Below are 27,018 nucleotides of genomic sequence, written 5' to 3'. Positions count from 1 at the left end.
TTCTCCTCATATTTGTATTTTTTGCATGGCTGTTCACAGTCACCCCCTTGTGACAAGCACAAGTCGCGACTGTCTCTGCTGTGGGTAGAGTGTGGCATGAAGAAGGCCAAGAGAGAATTTATTAATTTGGACTTGGCAGCCTTCTAGCCTTTGCCGAAGAAACTTTAGCTCACTCTATTCTTCTGCTTCTTGACCTTCTGTGTTTTCGTCGGGTTCCTCTGCGGCTTTGGTTGTCTGGAGGAATTGAGAAGGAGGGATGTGACCCCGGCTGAAACTCAGGTCCTTCAGTGTAGGTAATATTTCTCTGCTTCTCCTTTGAAGTTCGCCCTCTCTTGTACCAACTGGTGATGATAACGTGTGTGCAGGATTTGACTTCAAAAAGTTGTGGCCGCCTTTGTCTGCTCATCCACCTGTGATGACCATTAATGAGGGCTGTGTCCTCCTGTGCTCCAGTATCCTTTCCTCCCACATTACTCCCGTATCTGCGATGTCTCGCTCCCCTGCTGTGCCTTTAGAAAAGACCTCTGCTGCACTGAAGAATTGCCCGCAAGGACCGTTTGACCAAAGTTTCGTTAGACTTTGACCAACCTATCGCTACGTACACGTGAGAGAGGCAGTGCAGTACTGAACACTAACCCAGCCCAGGAAGGTGGATTGGTACACGGTACGTGGGTTTATAGGAAAGATCTGCCCTCGGCCCCTTCTTCTTTAAAGAGTTCCTGAGAAACATCAACGTCGTCTCCTAGGAAGATGACAGCCCAGCAGAATGATCATGGTGGAGCGTGCAATCGACAAGCTGTGGCGATGATGTCAGCAGACCGTCTTCTCACAGACCTCTGACCGGTCACCATACGAGTGGTCTCCGAGTGCTCAGACACCACACAGTCAGATATCACTCTTTAGGACACCACACAGTTATACTCCTCATGCCTACTCTTCCAGGGACGTTCAAATCACATGGCACTGGTCACATACTTCTCAACATTTTAGTTCGACATATCGAGATCTGCCATCGGCTAGAGATTCCTCCATGTGCCGACACAGGTCAATGATATGAGACCTTCCCACACACCAAGTCCTTCCAATATGTCCATTCTGAGTCGAGGCAGGTGACCTTACAGGACCTTTCTGAATGCTCGTATGAACATCAAGAGCGCTAAGGGCCCTTTGGCCTCCAAGCAGACAGACCTCCAAGCTGTCAATTATTCTTCCTCAGGGTATTGCCCATGTTCCGTTTTCAGTCTGGTATGCGAATATGCTAATAAGAGGGATTTTCCTAAGGTACGTGTTGAGACGGACTCCCTCGTGAGAGGAATTTCTGAGACATCGTCGATCTAACAGTACCTGATTCTGGACAGTAAATACAGTGACCTTGGGGAGTCAACTGTAGTTCCCATCAAGAGAGAAATGACATCCATTTAGTGGCGACGGTTGGAACTTTCTCTGGCTGTTAAAGATAGCATTGTGTAGTACGGGACGATGAGATGTTCACCTGAGGATATGGAAATGGAAGCAGCACTGCTATCATTACAAGCTCAACAACAGAATTTGATTGGGTATTCAATAGCATTGATGAAAGACAACACTACTGTAGTGGCTACATCGACAAACAAGGGGACACTTTTTCAGACCCTTTGTGAGTTGACACATTTAAGCAGCTGATAATGCAGTAAAGCTGTCAGCTAAGTTTATTTCTGGCTAGAGGAATGTATTAGGAGAAACTCATTTTCCAGGGATGGATGGTAGGATCGGAATAGTCTTTGCATTCCTGTGTATGGAAAGTCTTCTTGCTCTTTGGGGTTTGCCATTGGTTGATCTGTTTGCCATTCAGAGGGGCAAGAAGCTACGAGTGTTTTTCTTACCAGTTCTAGATCTGCTGGTGTTATTAGAATATGCCTTCTGGTATCCCTGAAATAACATGGACACTTACGTGTTTCCATCTTCCTGCCTGATTTGCCGTCCAATCTGGAGACTGTTGAGAGCATTATATCTCAGGATGACCGTGCTGGCTCCCTAGTTGCCACCAGCCGATGTTATCCAGACCTTCTGATGCTCCTCATCGTGACACTTTGATAACTACCCCTATGTCGGCCCAACCTGCAGAGCTACCACATCCTGGTAGGTTCCCTTGTTCTTCGCGATTGGCGACTACCCAGCATGTCCTCCGAGCGAAAGGCTTTTTGCGAGGCACAGCACAGATGTCTGGATACCTGCGAAGGTCATCTGTGAGCCATCTCATGTGATTGACGTTGTAGAAGGAATAGTTCTCTGAAATTAATTGCCGATTTCCTGTTCTACCCTTGTCAGAAGCTCATCCCAGTCTCTCTGGTTAAAGGCCGTCACTCAGCCTTAAACCAGGTCGTCACTCAGCCTTAAACCAGGTCCTCAGACGGAAAGGCTTAGACCTTTCTTCTTTGTGGGAATAGTCTATGCTCATAAGGAGCTTCGAACAGTCTTGTCCTCCCAGGGAACTCAAGCCACGAGTGTGAGACATCACCCTAGTTCTAATGTCTCTCAAGGGCACTCCCATACGGAATTCTGAGATAGGAGTCAGATAGGGATCTAAATTGAGTACCGGACTTCTGAACATTGGTGTAGGGCTTATTGATACGTCTGTATTTGATTACATGTGAGTAATTCAGTTCTAAACCTCAGTAGTTTTTATGCCTTAGCCTTCAAATCGAGTAGTGTAAAGTACAGTACATAACTGACTCCCTTGTTTCACCTGCGTACAATGGAGTGCCTTGAAGCTTTGCATAGTTCCTTTGGATTACAGTAGTACAATATAAAGTCTCCAACTCACAAACATTTGACTTACAAACATCCGGACGTACAAACACAAATCTAACTGAAAATAACAAAGATAAGATAAATACTATAATAAAATGACAAATTCGTAGATAATTTGTATTTTTCCTAACTATACAAACCTTAGCTATTTATTAGGGGTTATACTTTCGGCGTAGCTGAAATGACGAACCATTAAAATTTTAGCGAGGGTTAACTACCAACACCGCTAGTTAGCAGGGGTAGGGGGGGTAGCTTGCTACCACTCCCGTTCACACACCTGTGATTGAGCTCACTTTGCTTGGAGGCAGGACTTCAAGGGGGATAGGGATGGCGGGCAAGTTTGTATAAATAGCTAAGGTTTGTATAGTTAGGAAAAATACAAATTATCTACGAATTTGTCATTTGTTCTGTAACTGGAATACAAACCACGCTATTCATTAGGGGTGACTCACCCATTTGGGAGGGTGGACGTCCCTGCCTATCTGGCTTTTGGCTTTGCCCGGGGACTCCTTATCTGAGTATGTTAGTACTCAAAAATAAGGAGTCCCTACCCTCGCTAAACCTTGCTAAGCAAGGTCCGCAGCCTACGCAAGCTGTGTGTTGAGATGTGCAGAAGTGTGACTGTCTAGGTAAAGTTATTCCAAGTCTATGTAGGAAAAACCTGACGTAACCAAGACTTCCCAGTACCATCTCGCCAGGGTATGGGGACGCAACAGTATTAGCTTAATACTAGGTACACAAGGGAGCATGGTTTACCTGCAGTGGTTTGAGGTCAGCTTATGCAGAGAACCCAGGATGCTGCTTTCCCCACGAGAGGGTAGGATGAAGAAAGAATGAGCTAGTCAAATCTTTTCATTCACACAAACTAAAACTGGGTAACAGTGCCCTCAACCTTCTGCTACTTGTCCAATAAGGAGCTTGAGGTATACAACCAGCTGTTGTGCAGCCACCACCGGACCAATAGAGATCGTATCGAGTTCCTGTGGGTCACGTCTTGCAGGAGAAAGGTTTTGAAAGTCACCTAGAGCATTCACATCCTTTCTTGTAAAACCTGCGTCACAGAGTAATCTGCTAAGAAGGATCAGGGGCATAGTTATGCCCCTGACACTGTGAGTCGTCATGTCGAGATGATGTTTCGGTGATCCTCCTGTAGTCTCTCCCAGTGCTGACAAGAGGAGGGACCCGGGCAGGCTGTTGCCGTTTTCTTTAGGTAAGTCTCATACCTTACCCTGGGTACAGTAACGGATGATCTGGATCGTCCGTTACCTAGTTGAGACTTGTGTATGATCCGTCACCTCTGGAGACTGTGTCTCGCGACATACTCAGGGATGAAATTGAAGATTGTCTTTCGCTCTTCTCAATAATGGGGATGTCGAAAGAGAGACCATGAAGTTCCTTGACTCGTATGGTTGCTGTCCGAGTGTGTAGGAACATTGTGTTCTTAAATCAGGAGAAAATTTGTTGCCTGGTGAAGTGGAACACAAGGAGGTCCCTGTAGGGATTAGAGATTTGAACCATGTTCTGAGAGGAAGGTCTCAGTTCTGACTGGGGAAAGGCAAGTTGTAAGTCCGTATGAGTTAGGAAAAGTCTATCGATGAGAGGGTGTCCCTTTCTTTCAGTTTGAAGGTGAAGGATCAAGGTTGAGTGATCATCTTTACCTGTCGGAACTGAATAGGGGGTCTTTTCCTCTTGTATATACTCGGGGATTCCGCTATTGGTGGAATGGAGGTATCGAGTGGAGAGACTCTTTCACATGACACCAACCACACAAGACACGATACTGCCTGGTAGACTGATGCTGAGGAATTCCTCAGATATCTAGACAACCTTTTCGCAAAGAGGTATTGGGTAGTCTTCAGGCGTACAAGCATAGCAAAGCTATAGCTTGTGGTAGGTGTTGCAGTGGGTTGTCTGTTATGTGGAGAGGGATCTCTTGGAGAGACTATCAGGAGCTGCTAAAGGTTTGGAGATCGTTCTGCATAATGCCATAGCGGAGCTAGGAGAGTCCTTTAGATGTTGACCGATGTTCTAGCCTTGTTGAGTGCCCTTCTCCAGATAAAACAGGGACGAGATGTAAAAATCATTGTTGTACCCATCGTTGTTGCCAGAGAGCCTTGGGGTCTAGGGCTGCTGAGCAACGGTAGCCTGAGATTCAGGAGCGTTGCGAACAGACCCCCTAGTTGGAGGACCTCGTAAAGTCGGGACTTTGTTGGCTACATGGCGATCCAAAGTCCATTCGGTATACCTTATCTGAGATGCTGTGCACAAATTGTCGGCGAGCACGTTCTTCCAGTCTGGAATGAAGCGGGCTGATAGTGGTACCGAACGGACTTTGGCCCATCTTAGTGTTTATGCAATTAGATGGGAAGAGGCTACAAGCAAGTTCCTTCTTGCTTGTTGATGTGAGTCTCTATGTGGTGTGTGGTGTGTCGTCCATCACATCACTGAGTGGTCTGTAAGGAATTGATGAGGCTGCTGAAGGACCGGAAAGTTGGCCTTCATCTCTTAAGAGATTTAAGTGAAGGTACCTTCGGGCTCTGTCCAGAGGGCTGAGGTCGTGTGGTGCAGCACTATGGTCCCTCCTTTCTTCATTTTTCCAACTCAAGTCTCTTGGAATGGAAGTCGTTCTCGTTTCGAGAAGGTTTTGTGGAGATTGGTGTCTACAGTAGAATCATTCCCAGATACAATAGTCTCCTGGGAGAGAAGTAGGGAAGACTTCCGTAGGTTTACCCTGATCACTGGATCTTGGTAAAAAAGACTTCAGAAGTTCCAGTGTTAATGCAAGGTTGCCACTGAGTCTGCTAAGGTCAGTCAGTCGTCCCGAGAGAGAGGAGACAGAAGCCGATCCTGTGAGACCAGGATGGGTGTAGTGGAAAGACCGAATCACAGTGCCTTGAACTGGTGTTTCTTGTTTGTCTAGACTGAATCTTCCAACCTTCCCAGATGGATGGTTTGGACCTGGGAGTAAGTGTCCTTTAAGTCCAGTGTGCAAATGATGACCTGAGGTCTTAGACCCTGTTCAAACTCCAACATGGTGTGCACATCGACCCAAAGGGACAGCTCCTTGCTGATCCTTTTGCATGGAAGATTGTCGATGCTGGAGTCTTGACTCGTGTCGTAAAGGATCAGGCGCGATACCCAGTGTAAGAACTCTTCTCTGAGAGAGAATTTCTTTAACTAACAGAAGCAAGGCAACGCTTAGCCTTACCATGCGCCCTGATGGGATTGATGCTTTTCCTTAGAATAGAATCAATCTGGCGAATTTTAATCAATGGTTAATCGTTGGGTATCGTGGTTACTGTGCAGTTGGAGAGTGCTCGCAAGTAGTTCCCTGTCGGCAAGCCGTTGATGAGGGTTGTCGAACGTTTGCCGATCACTTTAGTGTGATGACGAACGGCCAGTAGCGAGAAGTATGTTGTATACCTTCTGATCCAGGAACTACAGGAAGCGGTTAACTAGTAAGTTCGAGTCACGAACTGCTGGCAAATTGCCGATGACCGATGAATTGGTGGTCTGTGAGCCGATGGTGAGTTCGAGATCAGCAAGCTGATTATGGTCCCCCCTGGTTGGTCAGAGATGAGCAAGCTGAAGATGGGCTGGTCAGAGATCAGCAAGCTGAGTTCAATGATCGAAGAAAGATGAGCTGCCCATCGGTGATCTAGTGATTGGAAATGCTAGCAATTGGAGATCGTTAGTCATTGGAGGGACTAGAGGTCAAAGATCAGCATTGAGCTAGCAATTGGCGATCTGGTGATCGGCGACCTAGCGATCAGTAAACTGTGAACTAGCCATCAGCAAATAGTGATCTTGAGATCAGTCTGTTGATGCTTTCCTGTTTGCTGATGGTGGTCTGTCAAGGAAAAAGAAACTTCAGAAGAGACAGGGACCAAGGATTCCCCGTTTCGATTCCCCTTGTAGGATGGAATCTTCGGGATCTTGAATCCTTCTGTGAAGCCTTATTCCTCTTTTCCCGATGGCAATGTTTATGTGCTTGCGGGGAGGAATGGGGCAATGGTGACCTGTCCAGAAAGTTTTATTCCTTTTTACTGACAATTGCGCGAGTGTGTAGAAGAGTCCGGAGCGATGGCACACAGGATGATGCTGGTGCTTAATATCTGCCTGGAGAGCAGGCAAGCGCTGGTTCTTAGGCAAGAGTAGGTGCATTGGATCTGCGAGCCTTGACTCTTTGGCAAGAGCTGGCGCATTGGATCCGGGACCGTAACTGCGCAGGAGGGTGCAGGAAAGTGAGAAAGAGCGCTGGCACGCAGTAAGGCACTCTGTAGTTTTGTGCATTCTCCCTAGAATGCGCCGAAGCGTGTGACTGGTTGCGCAAGGGTGGGTGCATTGGCGCGTGCGTGAGAGTACTACGTGGAGACTGTTGGCGCGTGCGTGAGAGTACTACGTGGAGACTGTTGGCGCGTGCGTGAGAGTACTACGTGGAGACTGTTGGCGCGTGCGTGCGGACGACCATCGGCGCGTGCAGAAGGCTGCGTGCGCGCACTCAAGATTATTGGAGCGCGCACGCGCGTAAGGCCGTTGGCAAGCGTGCGCGGTAGACTCTTGGTGAGCTCACGTGCCCGCAAGACTGTTGGCGCGCGTGCAGGAGACCATCGGCGCGCAATAATGTTGGTGCGCGCGCGGGAGACCCTAGGCGCCTGTGCGCAGAAGAAAGTCGGCCCGTGTGCGTGGAACTGTTGCCACACGCGCGTACAAGACTATTGGCGTGGGCGGAAAAGCATTGTGCTTGCGCGCTTGGAAAATCATCGGGGCGCGCACGGAAAATCATCGGCGCCTGCGCGCGGAAGATCGTCGGCGTGCATGAGCAGAATACTGTTGGCGCGCGCGCGGAAAATCATCGGCGCGCGCGGAAGATCGTCAGTGCGCGCACGCAAGACTATTGGCGCATGCGTAAAATCATCGGGGCGCGCGCGGGAGACCATCGCCGCCCGCGCGCATAAGATCGTCGGTGCGCGCGTGCAAGACTGTTGGCGTGCGCGTGCAAGACTGTTGGCGCCCGTGCAAGACTGTTGGCGCCCGTGCAAGACTGTTGGCGCGCGCGTGCTAGACTGTTGGCTCTAGCGTGCAAGACTGTTGGCGCGAGCGTGCAAGACTGTTGGCGCGCGCGCGGAAGACTATTGGCGCACGCGGGGAAGACTATTGGCACGCGCGAAAGATTATTGGCACGCACGCGGAAGACTATTGGCGCGCTCGCGGGCATGACTATTGGCGCACGCGCACGAGACCATCAGCACCTGCGCGTGGAAGATTGTCAGCGCTCGCGCATGTAAGACTCGGAGAGCGCGCGCGAAGGTGATGCTAGTAAGTTGGCAGGTCAGCTGGTAGGATGATCAGTGGCAGGACGATCAGGAACTGGGATGTGCCCTTTAAAAAAGGGCGAGCATCCACCGATGGGGACCGTAAGCAGGCCTGCATTAGCGTCCAGGACCGAAGTCCTTGCCGTGCAAGGTTGCGCTGGTAGATTGGTAGGTCAGTTGGCAGGACGCTCAGGAACTGGGATGTGCCCTTTGGAAGGGCGAGCCTCCACCGATGGGGACCGTAAAAAGGGTCCGTGTTAGAGTCCAGGACCGAAGTCCAAAGGACTACGTTGCAGCACAAGGTTGCACTGGTAGATCGGTAGGTCAGCTGGCAGGACGATCAGGAACTGAGATGTGCCCTTTGGAAGGGCGAGCATCCACCGATGAGGTCTGCTGCGATGGTAGGTCCGAATAGGTGTCTCTATGAGTGGCCTCTCCCGTGAACGAGAGAGGTGAATACTTCGTAGAAGAGACTTGAAGACACCCGTGATGACGCCCATGAGGGCCGGTGGATCAGCAAGCTGACCTTTAACAGTAGCGATCCTCCGAAGAGAAGTCTCTATGAGTGGCCTCTCTCACGAACGAGAGAGGTGAACACTTCGTAGAAGAGACTAGAAGACGCCCATGATGATGCCCCTTGAGGGCCGGTGGATCAGCAAGCTGACCTTAACAGTAGTGATCCTCCAAAGAGGAGTCTCTATGAGTGGCCTCTCTCGCGAACGAGAGAGGTGAACACTTCGTAGAAGAGACTTGCCAAGACCGTGCTCCGCCCCTGAAGGAAGAGAAACTCAGCAAGGGGGGAGAGAAGTCTGGGTGAAGGCAGCAACAGCAGTCGGAGACGATGAATTTATTAAGGTGTGGGAAGTTCTCCCTCTGAAGGGAGAAACAACCTCACACCTGGGGAGGAAACCTCCCTCGGAAGGGAAGTTGTCCAACCCCTGGAGGCGAACCTCCCTTAGCGTTCTAAGATGATCTGAAGTGCTGGTCATGTTGTCACGGGAGTACTTCTAAGAGAAGGGATGATGCCCATGACGACGTCCTCTGAGGGACGGCAGTGACAGCAGACTCCCCAGGCATGAACAGAACAGCTCTACTTCGTTGGCACTCTTAGTTGAACGAAGAAAAACTGCATAGTTAACTGGAAAAAATAAAATTAAATAATTATTTAACAGAAATTCCCTAGGGAATAACTTCGAAGAGGAACCCTGAGGGAACAACATAAAATAAGTTTGTTCCGTAACCGAAATACAAACCACGCTATTTACAAAGGGGGTATTACTTTTAGCGCAACTGAAATGACGAGCCAATAGTTTTTAACGAGGGTTAATTACCCCCGCGCTAGTTAGCGGGGGGTGGGGAAGGGTAGCTTGCTACCCCTCCCCCCTCCACACACCGGTGACTTGCTTCACTTCACTTTTGGCTCGGCGGTGATCAGACGTGTCTGTTCATCGCCTTCGTGACAGCCTTTAATTTTCTTCTTTTTCTTTTCAGCTTGTGTGATTGGTTGGAAGTTGACCTTCAGTTATTTTCTTTTATTTAATATGCGTACATGCCCTGGAGTTGCCGGCCGTCCTTGTGGGACTTTCATGTCGGACGTGATTACGGATCCTCACACCCTCTGCCCTCAATGTCGGGGCCGACGGTGCGACCAGGATAACATGTGCCGTGAGTGCAGGGAGTGGTCTGCCTCCCAGTGGGAGAGGTTTGGCCGTCGGCGTAAGAAGTCCAAGAGAGACCGTTCTCCTCCGGAGTTAGCCTTGAAGGAGGAAGGTTCTCGGGACTCTTCTTCCGCCGCCCAAACCTCCTCCGAAGCTCCCCCTCGTCCGCCTCCTAAGGAGAGTCGTCCGAGTGGGAGCGCAGGCCCTTGTTCTGTTTCCCTACCTTCGGTGGGGGGAGTGGGCGTCGCCTCCCATAGCGAGGCGGTTCCCCCTCCTCCTCCAGGGGAGGTTATTGATAATAATGCCTTATCCAGTGATGATCTTTTACAGATTTGGTCTTCCCTGGGGCTTAAGGGCTTGCCCTCCAGGGTCGCTCTTATTGACCTTGTCTCGTTGGGGGCCGCTGTTAAACAGTCGCCGGTGGTAGCGGAGGTAGACCCTCTGTCTATTGTCGACGTCGTGGAGACAGAGGCCTCCGACGTGGCTGGGCCTTCCGACGCAGGTGCTGTTACTGGTGATGGTGCTCTAGGCTCTCCTCCTCCTTCCGTGCATCCTTCGAAGGGGGAAGTGAGTCCTTCGGTCTCGACTGCTGCCCAGCTTCCTTCTGAGGGAAGTGTTTTGACGGAGACTCCCCTTCGGAGGACCGATGGTCCCGACGATCTCCCCCGAGGCCGCATCCGCCGTAAGGCTCACCGCCCTCTACGCCACAAGGGCCTCCCTTCCCCTTACAGGGGGACTAAGAGGCGCCTTTTTGGGTCTTCGTCCTCCGGGGGGGACTTTCCTCGTCAGCCTCAACCGACTGCTCCGCCCTCCTTGAACCTCTCTGCAGACCGCTCACCATCTCCTGCCGGATCTTCGCCTTCTGGAGAACTCGTCACCCGACGGGCAACGGTCCCTTCGGGGCTAAGGGATTCTTCCCTTACGCGAGCAGGGCTAGCGCACAAGCGCTCTCCTGCTCGCCAGCGATCCCCTGCTCGCCAGCGATCCCCTGCTCACCAGCGATCTCCTGCTCGCCAGCGATCTCCTGCTCGTCGACGATCTCCTGCTCGCCAAGACTCTCCTGCTCGCCGACGCTCACCTGCTCGTCGGCTCTCTCCTGATGTTCGCCCCCCTCGCCAGCGCTCTCCTGCTCGTCAGCTCTCTTCCGAGCGTCAGCGCTCATTTGAGGACCATCGCCCTGCGGTCTCTGACCACCCTTTAGTTCCTGCTGAACTCCCTGCTCACCATCCACCTGGTCCTGTGGCTACGCAACATCGTGCTGCGCGTGTGTCAGAAACACATGTTCGCCAACGCGCCAGCGATCTTCACGTTCCTGCTCGTGAACGCGCCGCACCACCTGTCCTCTCACAGGACACGCGTCGACCTTCTGCTCGCCAGCGATCACCAGCTCGCCAGCGATCACCTACACATGCTGCTCGCCATCGCACGACCCTGCATGATCGCCCGCTTACGCATGCTGCTCCTCATTGCACTACCCTAAACGATCGCCCTCCTGCGGATGCTGATCACCATCGCACCCTTTCACGCGATCATTCACCTGCGCATGCTGCTCGCCATCGCACAACCTTGCACGATCGCCCGCTTACGCATGCTGCTCCTCATCGCACAACCCTGAACGATCGCCCTCCTGCGGATGCTGATCACCATCGCACCCTTTCACGCGATCATTCACCTGCGCATGCTGCTCGCCATCGCACAACCCTGCACGATCGCCCGCTTACGCATGCTGCTCCTCATCGCACAACCCTGAACGACCGCCCTCTTGCACATGCTGATCACCATCGCACCCTATCACGCGATCATTCACCTACACATGCTGCTCGCCATCGCTTACCATCACGCGGTCATTATCGCCAGCGATCTTCTTCACCTACGCGGCAGCACGATCCCTCGCCGTCGCGCCATCGCTTGCGTTCGTCGCCTAGGACACGTGTTCATTTACCTGCCCACCCTCACGCGCACTCGCCTGCGCGCCCGCGCGATCACCCGCGCGACCATTCGCCTGTGCGCCCGCGCGACCGTTCGCCCTCGCGCGACCTTAGTTCGCGGCGAATTCCACAGCCGGTGGTAGCAGCAGGGACGCGTGCTCCTAGACGGCACTCGGGATCACCTCCATCCAAGCACAGGTTGGTATTGCAGGACGAAGACAGGTCAGTACAGCATTCTTCCCCACCTTCTTTTCAGGCAGGTACCGTCGTGTCCACTCCAAAGGATCGCCCGATCCCTTTCTCCTTAGCGAGGATTTCGGACTCTGTGTCCTTTGAGCAGCAGACTTGGTTTGGTCCGCTGGCACGGGCGTTAGTGAGGGTTATGAAACCAGCACTCGCCGGCCAGGGTAACAAACCAGCGGCTGTCTCTCCTACGCTGAAGAGAAAGAGAGGAGTAGACTTCGTGGTGACTTCCCCCAGGGCGAAGTTGGTTCCCAAGAGGTCGGTCTCGAGGGTCCTCTCTCCTGCACGAGTACTCTCTCCTTCTCCCGTGGACGAGGCCTTTCCGTCCTCAAGTGAGTCCAGTGGGGCGGTAGTCTTCCCCTCGGCACCAGGGGGGGAGACTTCGCTTCAGGCAGGAGAATCGTCTCGTGAGGAAGGGGCCCCTCGAACCTCGTTTTTGGGATCCTGTATCCCTCCCAGGAGGGAACCCAAGGATTCCAAGACCATCCCTAAATCCTTTGCAAGGATTCGTCAGGAACCCACGACTACCCAGGGGAATGTCCACGTATCACCCCAGGAAGAGATTCCTGGGGCAGGAGACTTAGCTGCCAGCCCGCAGGGAGGAGAACAGCAAGAGTCCGAACATGCCTTCTGGCAGGTCCTAAGCCTGATAAGGCAACTTAACAGTCTTACGGATCCAGTCATCCCCCCCTTGAAGGCAAAGACACGATTCTGGATGAAGTGTTTGACGTTCGGAAGGCCCCTAAGACCAGTGCAGCTCTGCCCTGGTCTCGGGGGCTGAAGAGTGCCAGAGCTAGGGCCAATGCTCAGCTCGCACTTCTTGCCTCCTCCAGTCGTTCCACTGCCGGGAACAAACTCATCCCTCCTCCTCGCCTTCAGCAGAGGAGGTATTTCGAGATCCTGGGTGAGCACAACCTCGCTCTTCCTCTCCATCACTCTGTGGAGGAGCTGGCGAAGGGAGTTCCCTTGGAGAAACTCTCTGCCCGGCAGGTGTCGTTCTCGGCGGCAGAGATCCTTAACCACGAGAAGGTCGCTAAGTGTGCCATGCAGGCCACTTCGTGGCTGGACTTCTGGTTAGGATCTCTGGGCATCCTATTGCGATCTGAGGACTTGTCCAAGGAGACCAATAGGAAGGCCCTAGAGACCTTCTTGCTCTCGGGCACCCGCTCCATCGAGTTTTTGGCGCACCAGGTTACCACCCTGTGGGCCAACTCGGTGTTGAAGCGTCGCGATGCTGTGTCCGAGAGATTCCATCCGAAGGTCCCCGCCGTGGATGTGTGTAGGCTCCGACATGCCTCCCTCCTGGGTGAGAGCCTGTTTGAGCCTCAAGACTTGGAGCGAACGGCTGAGAGGTGGAGGAAATCCAGCACGGACTCCCTCCTCCACAGGGCCCTTACAACTCGGCCCTATAAGCCTCCAGCCCTGCCATAACAGCAGCAACAGCCTCGTAAGGCTCCCAAACAGGCACCGGCAGCTAAGAAAGTGGTGTCTAAGCCCCAGCCCTTTCCAGCCAAGGTCAAGAGGGGCGGTAAGTCCTCCAGAGGAGGCAAGACTTCTAGGGGTGGCGGCCGTGGCCGCAAGCCCTAGGGGTGGCAGTCCCCCTGCGTGTCCACCTGTGGGGGGATGCCTTCAGCGTTGCGTCCGCAGGTGGCAACATCACGGGGCCGATGCTTGGACGGTCTCTGTGATCGGCCAAGGTTATCGCGTCCCGTTCACGTCATCTCAACCTCCCCTGACAGCGAATCCAGTGTCGTTGAGCTCCTATGCCATGGGATCGGCAAAGGGGCTGGCCCTTCAGGCCGAAGTCGAGACCATGTTCGAGAAGGGTGCTTTCCAGGAGGTCGTGGACAGCTCTCCAGGCTTCTTCAGTCGACTCTTTCTTGTAAAGAAGGCTACTGGAGGCTGGAGACCCGTCATCGATCTCTCGGCTCTGAACAGGTTTGTCAAACAAACCCGGTTCAGCATGGAGACAGCAGACACGGTCAGACTTGCGGTGAGACCACAAGACTTCATGTGTACACTGGATCTAAAGGATGCGTACTTCCAGATCCCAATCCATCCGTCTTCCAGGAAGTACCTGAGATTCTGCCTAGACAACAAGATCTACCAGTTCAAGGTGCTGTGTTTCGGTCTCTCCACAGCTCCTCAGGTGTTCACCAGAGTGTTCACCCTGATTTCGACTTGGGCGCACAGGAACGGAATTCGTCTCCTTCGTTACCTAGACGATTGGCTGATCCTAGCAGACTCGGAGTCGACCCTTCTTCGACACCGAGACAGGCTTCTAGATCTTTGCCAGGATCTGGGGATCGTGGTAAACCTCGAGAAGTCCTCTCTGCAGCCGTCCCAACGACTGGTTTATCTAGGCATGCTAATAGACACCAATCTCCACAAAGCCTTTCCATCAGACGACCGGATAGCAAGGCTGAGGAGGGTGGCGGAACCTTTCCTCAGGCGAAAAGAACTCCCCGCCCAATCGTGGTTGCGTCTCTTAGGCCACCTATCCTCCCTGGCCCGTCTGGTTCCAAACAGCCGCCTCAGGATGAGATCCCTTCAATGGCGGCTCAAGTCCCGGTGGAATCAAGGATCCGATTCCCCGGACATTCTGATCCCAATAGGGTCTCTGGAACAGACGGACTTGCGGTGGTGGCTGGCCGACGAGAACCTGGGAAAGGGAGTGAGTCTTCTCGTCCTCCCCCCGGAATTGACTCTGTTTTCGGACGCGTCAAAAGAAGGGTGGGGGGCGCACGTTCTAAACCAGAGGGCCTCAGGCCTTTGGTCAGAATCAGAAAAGTGCCTACACATCAACCTGCTAGAATTAAAGGCCGTCTTTCTGGACCTTCAACAGTTCCAACGGTTCCTGGCGGGTCACTCCGTGGTGGTGATGAGCGACAACACCACGGTAGTGGCTTATATCAACAAGCAGGGAGGCACTTTTTTGCAACAGCTATCCCATCTTGCAGTAGAGACTCTGAGGTGGACCGAAACCCACTCGATAACACTATCAGCTCGCTTCATTCCTGGCAAGAGGAATGTGCTCGCCGACAGTCTGAGCAGGGCTTCGCAGATAGTGAGTACCGAGTGGTCTTTGGATCCTCAGATAGCCAACAAAGTCCTGACTTTGTGGGGTTCCCCGACGGTGGACTTGTTCGCGACAGCCTTGAACTTCAAGCTGCCCCTGTACTGCTCACCAGTCCCGGACCCCAAGGCACTCTGGCAAGATGCTTTCCAGCAACGGTGGGACAACATCGACGTGTACGCCTTCCCACCATTCTGTCTGATGAGAAGGGTGCTCAACAGGACCAGACTATCGGTCAACTGTTCCATGACTCTAGTAGCTCCGCTATGGCATCACGCGGAATGGTTTCCGGACCTTCTGCAACTCCTGACGGAACTCCCAAGGGAGCTTCCTCCACGACACGAGCTTCTCAGACAACCCCACTCCGGTGTCCCTCACAGGGCCGTAGCCTCGCTTCGGCTTCACGCCTGGAGACTATCCAGCGTCTCCTCGCGGAGAGAGGCTTTTCGCAACAGGTTGCGGAGAGAATGTCTCGGCACCTGCGAAGATCCTCTGAGGGAGTTTACCAAGCGAAGTGGAGAGTCTTTTGTGGTTGGTGTCGTGGAAGGGGTATCTCTCCACTCGATGCCACTATTCCAGCAATAGCGGACTTCCTTGTGTATCTGCGAGAAGAAATGCGCCTTTCTGTCTCGGCAGTGAAAGGCTATCGCTCAGCCTTAAGCTTGGCCTTCAGATTGAAGGGCGTGGATATTTCTTCATCGCTAGAACTCTCTTTACTCATACGTAGCTATGAGCTTACCTGCCCCCAGTCGGAAGTGAGACCCCCTCCTTGGAACGTGGTTCGAGTCCTCAGGTCTCTCAAGAGACCTCCCTTCGAGCCATTACGCCAGGCCTCCGATCGCCACCTGTCTTGGAAGACGGCTTTCCTACTCGCCTTGGCCTCGGCCAAGCGAGTTAGTGAACTTCATGGTCTCTCGTACGACATCGCCCATTCAAGGGGATGGGGGGAGGTAACGTTCAGGTTCGTCCCTGAGTTTGTGGCCAAGACTCAGAATCCTGGAGTGCCGGATCCTCGGTTCGACTCTTTCAGGATCGCGAGTCTCCGTTCTGTAACAAACGACCCAGACCAGCTGCTACTATGCCCAGTGAGGTGTCTGAGGTACTACTTGAAGAGAACGGCTGCAGTCCGTCCTCATGTGCGAGCTTTGTTTGTGAGCACAGGCAGGACAAAGAGGAGGGTCACCAGGAACACCATCTCTGCTTGGATTCGAAGGGTTATCCACCATGCCCTGAATCCTGACCCTCCTCCGTCACGTCGCCCTCGGGCCCACGATGTCAGGGGTATTGCTACATCCCTGGCCTTCAAGAGAAACTTCTCTGTGACGCAGGTACTTCAAGCTGGGGTCTGGAAGCTTCAAACGACCTTCACAGCCCACTACCTGCAAGACGTGACCCACAGGAGCCTCGATACGTTCTCTATCGGCCCTGTGGTGGCTGCACAACAGCTGGTCTAACCTCAGGCTCCTTTTTGGACAAGTAGCAGTAGGTTGAGGGCGTTGTTACCCGGTCTTAGTCTGTGTGAATGAAAGAGTATGTCTGACCCTTACTTCTTTCTTCATTCTCCCCTCTCTTGGGGAAGCAGCATCCTGGTCCTCGCATAGCTGACCTCGACCTCTGCAGGTAACCCATGCTTCTTTGTGCTCCTAGTATTAAGCTTAATACTGTTGCGTCTCCCATACCCTGACGAGGTGGTATGGGGAACGTCCTATCCTAGAATTCCTATCTGAAGGCCTCAAGGTCAACTTCATAGGACGAGTCACACTCTCCTCCTCACACTACTTATGTAGGCCACTCGTTCCTAGCGATGCTAGGAACCTGTGAGGTACAGGGGCTCCATCTCTCTAGTGCTGCTCACTGAGGGATCGAGCCCCCGGGCAAGCCGAAGTCAGTAAGGCTGGGGACTTTCCACCCTTCCTAAGGGGTAAGTCACCCTTTGTAAATAGCGTGGTTTGTATTTCGGTTACGGAACAAATGACAAATTCGAAGATAATTTGTATTTTTCCTAACCATACAAACCTTAGCTATTTACACATATGTGCCCGCCATCCCTGACCCCCAAGTCAAGTCCTACCTCCAAGTGAAGTGAAGCAAGTCACCGGTGTGTGGAGGGGGGAGGGGTAGCAAGCTACCCTTCCCCACCCCCCGCTAACTAGCGCGGGGGTAATTAACCCTCGTTAAAAACTATTGGCTCGTCATTTCAGCTGCGCTAAAAGTAATACCCCCTTTGTAAATAGCTAAGGTTTGTATGGTTAGGAAAAATACAAATTATCTTCGAATTTGTCATATTGCGCCGACAAAAAATTAATAATTTAACAAATTCCCCAGGAGGAACTCCGAAGAGGGGAAAGCATAAAATTAAGTATTGCGCCCTTCCTTCCCCAGTCGACATCCACCGGAGAAGGGGGGAGCGGAGTAACTGTAATAAAAACAGAATTACTGTACAATTATTTAAATCAGCTAAGAATATTCGCTAATAGTGAGAACCACTGACCCTCCGAAGGGAAGTGTTCCCCATGGAGAAAGCTTAAAAGTTAAAATATGATTATATTTTCACTAAAAATAATTGAGACAAACAATCGGAAGGGCAACCTAACCCGCGCACAGGAAAAGAGCTTCACCAATAGTACACTGTTGTTGTAAAGGTGAACGACCTCGAGAAGAGAGAGACCGTAGTCAATCTTTGAAAGGCCACATTCCCTTCGCTGTGAATCCAAGTTTCCCGTAGGAAAAGAGGAAAAGGCGAAGACAATAGTTGAATGAAGAGGGTCCAGGCGATGACGATTCCCCTGCGGCGGCCGAATTAACGGATATATGCCGACGGGAAGACCGATGGACCAGAGAGGGAGAGGTCGTTCCCTACGAAGTGGAACTGTGCTGGCCTTGCTACTACGCAAGTGTCGTTGTCGTATATGTATCACACACACACAGCACAAACACTGAAAAGGAAACTTACCACATTTCTATACACATAGGCTATATACAGTGGAACCTCTACATCCGAACGTATCTACATCCGAATTTTCCAACATCCGAAGTAAAATTCGAGCAAATTTTTGTCTCTACACCTGAATTTTATTTCGACACACGAAGTAAGCAATTTTTGTCGTACCGGTTGTATCTGAATTTTTCGACACACGAAGTACAATTCGAACACGTTCCTACTCTACACCCGAATGTTTTTTTCGATACCCGAAGTAAACAATACTTGTACGCGTAGTCGGTGCTCATAGCGCCTGAAGTGTTTTTTATTTCCGCCGATAGAAGGCAGCACTTCGACCTCGGAGGGACCCTCAATTAGCGCGGCTCGGGTCAGTCCTCTGTTCTTGTCGGCTTCTTGCGGTTGTCCCCTGTGCGTTCTGCTATTAACTGTGTTTTAATCGTGATTTTTTACGTGCATCCTTTAACGGTAATTTACGTAAAGTATGGGTCCTAAAAGGCTTAGTTTTGCAAGTGGTAGTGGTAGTGGTGAGAAAGGGAAGAAGGAAATGCTTTGTTTAGACGTAAAGCAGGAAATTATTGAAAAACATGAGCGTGGCATCCGCGTGAGTGAACTTGCTAAACAGTATGGCCGTAATATGTCGACGATCTCGACAATCCTTAAACAGAAGGAAGCTATTAAAACAGTGAGACCTTCTAAGGGGATTACCATTATTTCAAAATGCCGTAGCCCTATCATAGAAGAGATGGAATGACTTCTGCTAGTGTGGATCAAGGACAGAGATCGTTGGCGACACCATCACCGAAACCGTCATCTGCGAGAAGGCGCACGCCATCGTTACGGACTTGAAGGAGGAGAGCTCTAGGGGTGATGCTGGGGAGAGTTCAACCGAACCTTCCTCAGATGATTTCAAGGCATCTCGTGGCTGGTTTGAGAAATTTAAGAAACGGTCCGGGATTCATTCAGTTGTTCGCCACGGAGAGGCTGCTAGTGCGGACACAAAGGCTGCAGCTGACTTTGTCAAGAACTTCGAAAGGATCGTGCTGGAAGAAGGCTACGTAGAGCAGCAAGTGTTTAATTGTGATGAAACCGGGCTGTTTTGGAAGATGCCCTGTCGAACCTACATCACCACCGAAGAGAAGAAATTGCCTGGGCATAAGCCAATGAAGGATCGGTTGACTCTTGCCCTATGTGCCAACGCTAGTGGGGACTTTAAAGTCAAGCCCTTACTGGTTTACCATTCCGAGAACCCTAGGGCCTTTAAGGCACACAACGTCAATAAGGACCAGCTTCATGTTTTCTGGCGATCCAACTCGAAGGCCTGGGTCACTAGGCAGTTCTCTGTGCAATGGGTTAACCAAGTTTTTGGGCCTTCTGTGAAGAAGTATCTTCATGAACAGAAATTCCCTTTAAAGTGCCTGCTATGCCTTGACAATGCACCCGCTCACCCCCCCCGGACTTGAAGGTGATATTTTCGATGAATTTAAGTTCATAAAGGTGCTATATCTTCCACCGAATACCACCTCTATCCTCCAGCCCATGGACCAGCAAGTCATCTCTAATTTTAAGAAGCTGTACACCAGCACTTATTTAAGCAGTGCTTTAATGTCACGCAAAGCACCAACTTAACTTTGCGTGAATTTTGGAGGAGCCACTTCAACATCGTGCACTGTTTGAAGATCATAGATCAGGCTTGGGTGGGATTAACTCGACGGACCTTCAATTCTGCCTGGAAGAAGCTGTGGCCTGATGCAGTTTCTTCCTGAGATTTCGAAGGTTTTGACCCCGAACCTGATCCCGTGGTGGGTGCAGCGGAAGACGTAGAGGAAATTGTCTCCCTTGGCAAGTCCATGGGTCTTGAGGTCGACGCAGATGATGTTACGGAACTCGTCGCCGAACATCACGACGAACTTACCACAGATGAGCTCAAGGAACTCCATGCTATGTCTGAGCACATGAGTGGTGACGAGGAAGGGAGCGAGGTGAGCACATGAGTGGTGACGAGGAAGGGAGCGAGGAGGTAGAACATGTGTTAGGTTCGGCGCATATAAAAGAGGTGTTAGGAAAATATCAAGACGTGGTCGACTTCATCGACAAATACCACCCAAAAAAAATTGCAGGTTTGTCGTGTAGTTTCGCAGTTCGATGATGTTTGCCTAACTCACTTTCGAAACATTCTGAAAAGCCGTACCAAGCAACTATCTATCGATAATTTCTTTAAAAAAACCACGAAGCGAACTCATGATGAAGAGGATGTAAAGGATTCGAAGAAAACGGCAGAGTGAAGCGGAAGAAAGTGAAACAAAGAAAACGGCAAAGAGTGAAGCGAAAGAAATTCAATCAATTTTAAGTGTAGAGAGTGAAAGTGATTAAAATTAATCATCAAAAAGAAAAAAAGGAAATGTAACAAAAAATATAAAATATAAAAAAAAAAAAAAATAAGCTAAGTTATGTCAAAGTTCACTTAGTGTAAGTTAGAATAAGTTACGGTAGTATACGTTTATCGTAGTTAACCTCTCTACCTCCTCGCCGCCCGCCGTCTGCTCTCTGCGTAGCAAGACCAACAACACCTGCGCTGGAGTTTCTAAGGTAAAGTGACGCTAAAAACCCGTTTCTTATTTATCAATTTTTGCTAATTCTTCTTTTTTACATGTCTATTATCTAATTTAGTGTGCATTATTCTCATGGGAAATTATGTGTAGTAGTTTATTAAGAAGTTATCATAGGTTTTTGGGCTCAAATACGGATCAATCCTATTTCAATGTATTCTTATGGGAAAATTTGTTTCTACATCCGAACATTTTCTACATCCGAAGTTGGTTCTGGAACGGATTAAATTCGTATGTAGAGGTACCACTGTATACATAAACATTAAGAATGTCTTCATATATATACAAGTATAAGAAAAAGTAAGTTAAAAGACAAAAGTTAATGGCAGTCCAGAATAGGGGGGGAGGGAGAGAGGAAACAACCGCTTGCGATCCGAGCCAAAAGTAAAGTGACTAAATCACAGGTGTGTGAACGGGAGTGTTAGCAAGCTATCCCCCCCTACCCCTGCTAACTAACGGTGTGGGTAGTTAACCCTTGCTAAAATTTTAATGGCTCGTCATTTCAGCTCCGCCGAAAGTATAACCCCTAATAAATAGCTAAGGTTTGTATAGTTAGGAACAAACAATATTTCATTTAATACAGTAAGCAAAATGACATTTGTGATAACCTGATATCAATTTCATACGAAACCCAACTATTTGTTGACCTCTGTAGCTAGAAGTCATAGGCTTGGGTTTCAGTTTAGGCCTACACTAGACCAAAATTGAATAAAATTCGATTTACAAACAGCTCATTGGAACCTTTTAAGTTTGTAAGTTGAGGACCTTGTGTAATGTAATAAGAGTTGGTTAATGTCGTTTGCCGTTTCATTTCTAGCGTAGAGAATGCTCAGTTTCACCACTAGAGGTGCTCAGATTTTGCATCTGTCCATTCTTTGATCACTTGACTTGTTTAACGCTGTAACATTTTTAACTGTAAATAATTAGGTCGTAGAAAACAGGACTTCTGCGCAGTTACAGATTGTCTGGATACAGTATTTTGGGATATTTTGGCAGCGGGAAAATTCTGCCCTTTTTGCCCAGATTGCTGGCATTATAATTCGACCTTTTAATTTTTTGTCAGTTTCAGCTTCAGTGGCATATATATAACCAACTTGACTCCCAACCAAGTCTGCGTAGTGTACATTCAGGGGAAGTGATACTAGTGTAAACAATATTGGTGTGTGTTTAATTCACATAAAACTTTATTATTTAAATATTAATATATACAGTAGAATAAAATACTAAAATTGAATACTGGGTACAAATAACATAAAAAAAACTGTCTCAAACAGTAGGGGTGTTTGGAAAATGTCAACTGGTCACAAAACATTGTTTAATTTTTTGTGTTTGATTTTCACACTTTGAAAGAGGTGGCGAAATAACATATTTTGAGCAAAGCGAAAAATCTATTTTTGGGTGAAATAGCCATGACGTCCTGATGGAAGGATCCTTCAGTAGCTTCCTGAGGGTATATATGACTACAGTAGATATTCCCTGAGAATTAAACTAAAGGTTTCACAGAATTCTAACTTCTGGTGCGAGTACCCGTAAGGTTTCCTTTTAGGATATCGTATAATAACAGGGGACGTATGCTTGACACGCCACATAGCTATCTGCACCCCACATAGCGTTTACGCTTTAAGGGGGAAGGTGGCAAGTATCAGGAGGAGCCGTTACAAGACTCTCCTCCTGCTTTACTGTTACGGTACCTAGCGATGTAAACAAACGGCCGCCATAGCTGGCCACCATCATTGTTTACGTCATATCCGCGCGCTTCATTCCTGATTCTATCCAGCATATCTGTCAGCCTCCATGATACGATAAGAAGGGAGGGGCCTGATGGGCCATAATAGAGAACAAGGGCGGGTCCATCAGGACGTCATGGCTATCTCACCCAAAAATAGATTTTTCGCTTTGCTCAAAATCCGTTTTTTGGGCTCAAGCCATGATGTCCTGATGGAAGTGTATCGTGGATTTTTCCCCGTTTCGGTAGTGCCTTCTACTCCAAACAATATTCCTTTGGTCTGATGACCTTAGAGACTGTAACATCTCCGCTACATGTCACTACCAATGGCATAAACTATGACATGGCTTCCTGCCCCCCTGGCAGGGAAGTTCTGTTTGGATGATAGGAACATCTCGAAGTATCCTGATGAAGACAAACTCACCTGTAGATGAGGATCTTGTCGGTCTCATAGACAGATCAGGGAAGTTAAGTACTTGTGTGGGAACAAATATTTCACGTTCCTTAGGTGAGCTTATTTCAGACAGGAGCAATATTATAACATGAATTATAATAAAGGTTAAAATAGGGGCAAATAAAACTCAGTAACAGTAGTATATATCATATAGAGGGGCGAAATAAGACGCATATGGTAGCAAAAATTCTATTTTATTCAAGAAAATATTCGCGATAATATGAAATAAGATAGATAATTTACAATAAAAGTTATTGATTAATAAACATAGATTGAGGACTACCTAAGACAAGGGTGTGGAATCTGAAAAGGAAAACTTGCCATTACACACATGGGTTCCAAAGGAACTAAAAGTCTTTTAAGTCACAATACACTTCATGTCCAAATAAACATGTGGCACACATGTTCAAGTCTGTTACTTCACCTTGTAGAAGAACAGTCTTTCGTGCCACTAAGTGGCACTTAAAATCACTATGTATCGCACTAGGGTCAACACAGGCACCCGTTGAGTTAGAGTCCCGAAATAACTCACTGTCCTACGCAGCACTAAGCAGCAGGTTTCAATACACTACCTGCGGCTACCACGAATCTCTTGACTTCGTGCACCTGCTTCGCATAGTGTTTAAAGAACACTCTTGAGGATTTCCAGCCTGTGAATGATCGAAGGCTTTTGAAATCCATTCCTTGGAAGAAATTTAGGGAAGAGGCGACTTTCCTAGGATTATGACCTGCGGGTGTACTGTCAGGATCCGCTCTGCGAATAAAGTAGGTGATTTTCGCCCTTAGTTGTTTAAGTGACAAATCACTACCCGATGTTTCTCCTTTAAAGAGTTGTCCTCCGCCAAAGTCTGAAGTTCTTCGAAGATAGACCTTTAGACTCTCCACTTGGCATAGAGAGACATCTTCCTTGAGAGGGCAGATTCTCCATGGGCCCCACCTCTTAGTAGGGAGTTCATTCTTAGCGAGAAACGTTGGGTCAGGGAAGAGGGTAAGTTCCCCTGTTTCGGCGAACTGTATCTGGCCCTCTTCTCTAGATAAAGCCACTATTTCACTGACTCGTGCTCCCGAGGTGAGAGCAAAAAGGAAAATCACTTTTTGAGTCAAGTCTTTCAGAGGGCAAGATTCATTGTCCAGGCTAGAGGCAAAATGGAGCACCTTATCCAGAGACCAGGAGATGGGTCTCGGTGGGGGTGGAGGACGTAGTTTAGCACATGCCTTCAGAAGTTTGTTAAAGATTTTGTTGGACAGGTCTATCTGGAAGGCATACAGTAGTGGTCTTGTCAAAGCTGATTTACAAGTGGAAATCGTATTGGCTGCTAAACCTTGTCCATGAAGGTGAATGAAGAAGGACATACAGAAATCTATGGTTATTTCCATAGGATTCTTTGCCTTGACGAAGGACACCCACTTCTTCCAGAATGACTCATATTGCCTTCTGGTAGACTTTGTTTTGTATTCCTCTAGGAAGTCTAAACATTTCTTCGAGATTCCAAACCTTTTCTTCACGGCTAGGGAGAGAAAATCATGAGATGAAGGTCTCGGGTTTTCCTTGATGAAGCGAAGACAGTTGACTTCTGAACCTGTTGGGAGAGAACTGGGTCTGGCAGAGGGATCAGCTTGGGCTGTAGCTCCAGGACTAGAGGGAACCAGTTGCTCCGCGGCCACTTGGAAGCCACTAGGGCTGCTGTTCCCTTGAAGGTTCTCAGTTTTGAGAGGACTTTCAGCAGAAGGTTGGGTGGAGGGAACAGGTAAATCTTGGACCATCTGTTCCAATCCAGGGACATGGCGTCCACCGCTTCCGCTTTGGGGTCCTCGTATGGGGTAGTACTCTACAGAAACAGGAATGAAGCGCGCGGATGTGACGTAAACAATGATGGCGGCCGTTTGTTTACATCGCTAGGTACCGTAACAGTAACGCAGGAGGAGAGTTTTGTAACGGCTCCTCCTGATACTTGCCACACTTCGCCCTCGAAACGTAAACGCTATGTGGGGTGCAGATAGCTATGTGGCGTGTCAAGCATACGTCCCCTGTTATTATACGATATCCTAAAGGGAAACCTTTAGGGTACTCGCGCCAGAAGTTAGAATTCTGTGAAACCTTTAGTTTAATTCTCTGGGAATATCTACTGTAGTCATATACACCCTCAGGAAGCTACTGAAGGAGCCTTTCATCAGGACATCATGGCTTGAGCCCAAAAAGGCCAATTATAAACAAAGGCCAAAATATCCCAAAGTATTTTCTCTACCCCAAATTAGTTTAAACGTAAAGAAATTGTTTGTTGGTGAAAAAATTATATATTAAGAATAACAATGTGATTCTCAGAAGAAAATTTTTCGCCCATGATTGTAAAAAAATGTGAACAGTAACTGGTTATTTTTTCAGAGTCCTTAATTATGTTTTTCACGTTATTGAATTGTAAGTTATCAACATAGAGTTTTTATTAGTTTATCGAAGCAACAGGCTATTTGAGTGTGATGTTTCCCACTATCTTATAAATCTCATTAGGCTTTATATTAAGTAGAAGAATCTAAAGAATAAGTATTATTATGGAATTTCATCAACATCTCCTCCTAATCCTATTGACGCAAAGGGCCTCGGTTAGATTTCCACATTTGTCTCTATCTTGAGCTTTTATTTAAAATTATTGATTTTATGTAACTATTATTTCAATCACTTTAAAGCTGTTAATAGGAGAAATGGTAAAAATTTTTATTTTCTTTCACAGATGTTGAACTCTATGATGGATGTCTGCAGAAATTCCCACCACAATACTCAGACGTCCCAAATGACGGTCAGAAACGATATCCCAAAGGAGGGATTTGATACGCCAAAGGACGGACATGAACAATACACCATATCAAAGGAACGATGGAAACGATACCCCAAAGGACGGAAACGATACGCCAAAGGACGGATGAAAACAATATCCCGTTGGATGAAAATTCAATTCTTCATATTCAGATCCTTCTCCGTGGAAAGAGATCTTGTATGAATGGATGAATGAAGGTTTATATTTAAGATACATTTGAGGTGTCTTTTGGCTCATCTCGTAGGAGCTAAACATTATCTAGAGAAATTTGACTGTATACTGTATCTTAGTTTGGTAAACAGCTTGATTGGTTGAGGTAAAAAAGTTAACGTAATACGCGACAAGCTGTAAAGGTAAAAAAGTTAACGCAATACGCGACAAGCTGTAAAGGTAAAAAAGTTAACGCAATACGCGACAGTAAAGGTAAAAATTAACGTAATACTCAACAAATTGTAAAGGTAAAAAAGTTAACGCAATATGCGACAATTTGTAAAGGTAAAAAAGTTAACGCAATACACGACAGTTAAGGTAAAAATTAACGTAATACTCAACAAATTATAAAGGTAAAAAAGTTAACGCAATATGCGACAATTTGTAAAGGTAAAAAAGTTAACGCAATACACGACAGTAAAGGTAAAAATTAACGTAATACTCAACAAATTGTAAAGGTAAAAAAGTTAACGCAATACGCGACAAGCTGTAAAGGTAAAAAAGTTAACGCAATACACGACAGTAAAGGTAAAAATTAACGTAATACTCAATAAATTGTAAAGGTAAAAAAGTTAACGCAATATGCGACAATTTGTAAAGGTAAAAAAGTTAACGCAATACACGACAGTAAAGGTAAAAATTAACGTAATACTCAACAAATTGTAAAGGTAAAAAAGTTAACGCAATACGCGACAAGCTGTAAAGGTAAAAAAGTTAACGCAATACACGACAGTAAAGGTAAAAATTAACGTAATACTCAACAAATTGTAAAGGTAAAAAAGTTAACGCAATACGCGACAATTTGTAAAGGTAAAAAAGTTAACGCAATACACGACAGTAAAGGTAAAAATTAACGTAATACTCAACAAATTGTAAAGGTAAAAAAGTTAACACAATACGCGATAATATGTAAAGGTAAAAAAGTTAACGCAATACACGACAGTAAAGGTAAAAATTAACGTAATACTCAACAAATTGTAAAGGTAAAAAAGTTAACGCAATACGCGACAAGCTGTAAAGGTAAAAAAGTTAACGCAATACGCGACAAGCTGTAAAGGTAAAAAAGTTAACGCAATACACGACAGTAAAGGTAAAAATTAACGTAATACTCAACAAATTGTAATGGTAAAAAAGTTAACGCAATACAGTGAACCCTCGTTTATCGCGGTAGATAGGTTCCAGACCCGGCCGCGATAGGTGAAAATCCGCGAAGTAGTGACACCATATTTACCTATTTATTTAACATGTATATTCAGACTTT

General features: G+C 48.3%; 1 long non-coding RNA gene across 1 annotated transcript in view; it reads left to right on the top strand.

Moving 5' to 3' along the window:
- The window catches only part of LOC137626571 (uncharacterized), a 70,851-nt gene extending 44,198 nt beyond the window's left edge, over positions 1-26,653 (top strand). Inside the window, exon 3 of the long non-coding RNA XR_011041057.1 lies at positions 25,464-26,653. This is a non-coding gene — a long non-coding RNA (uncharacterized lncRNA). The remainder of the gene's footprint in view (positions 1-25,463) is intronic.
- Positions 26,654-27,018: the final 365 nt, after the last annotated feature.

This window comes from Palaemon carinicauda, chromosome 34, assembly GCF_036898095.1.
Source record: "Palaemon carinicauda isolate YSFRI2023 chromosome 34, ASM3689809v2, whole genome shotgun sequence".
NCBI lineage: Eukaryota > Metazoa > Arthropoda > Malacostraca > Decapoda > Palaemonidae > Palaemon > Palaemon carinicauda.
This window is presented reverse-complemented; position numbering and strand designations above follow the sequence as displayed.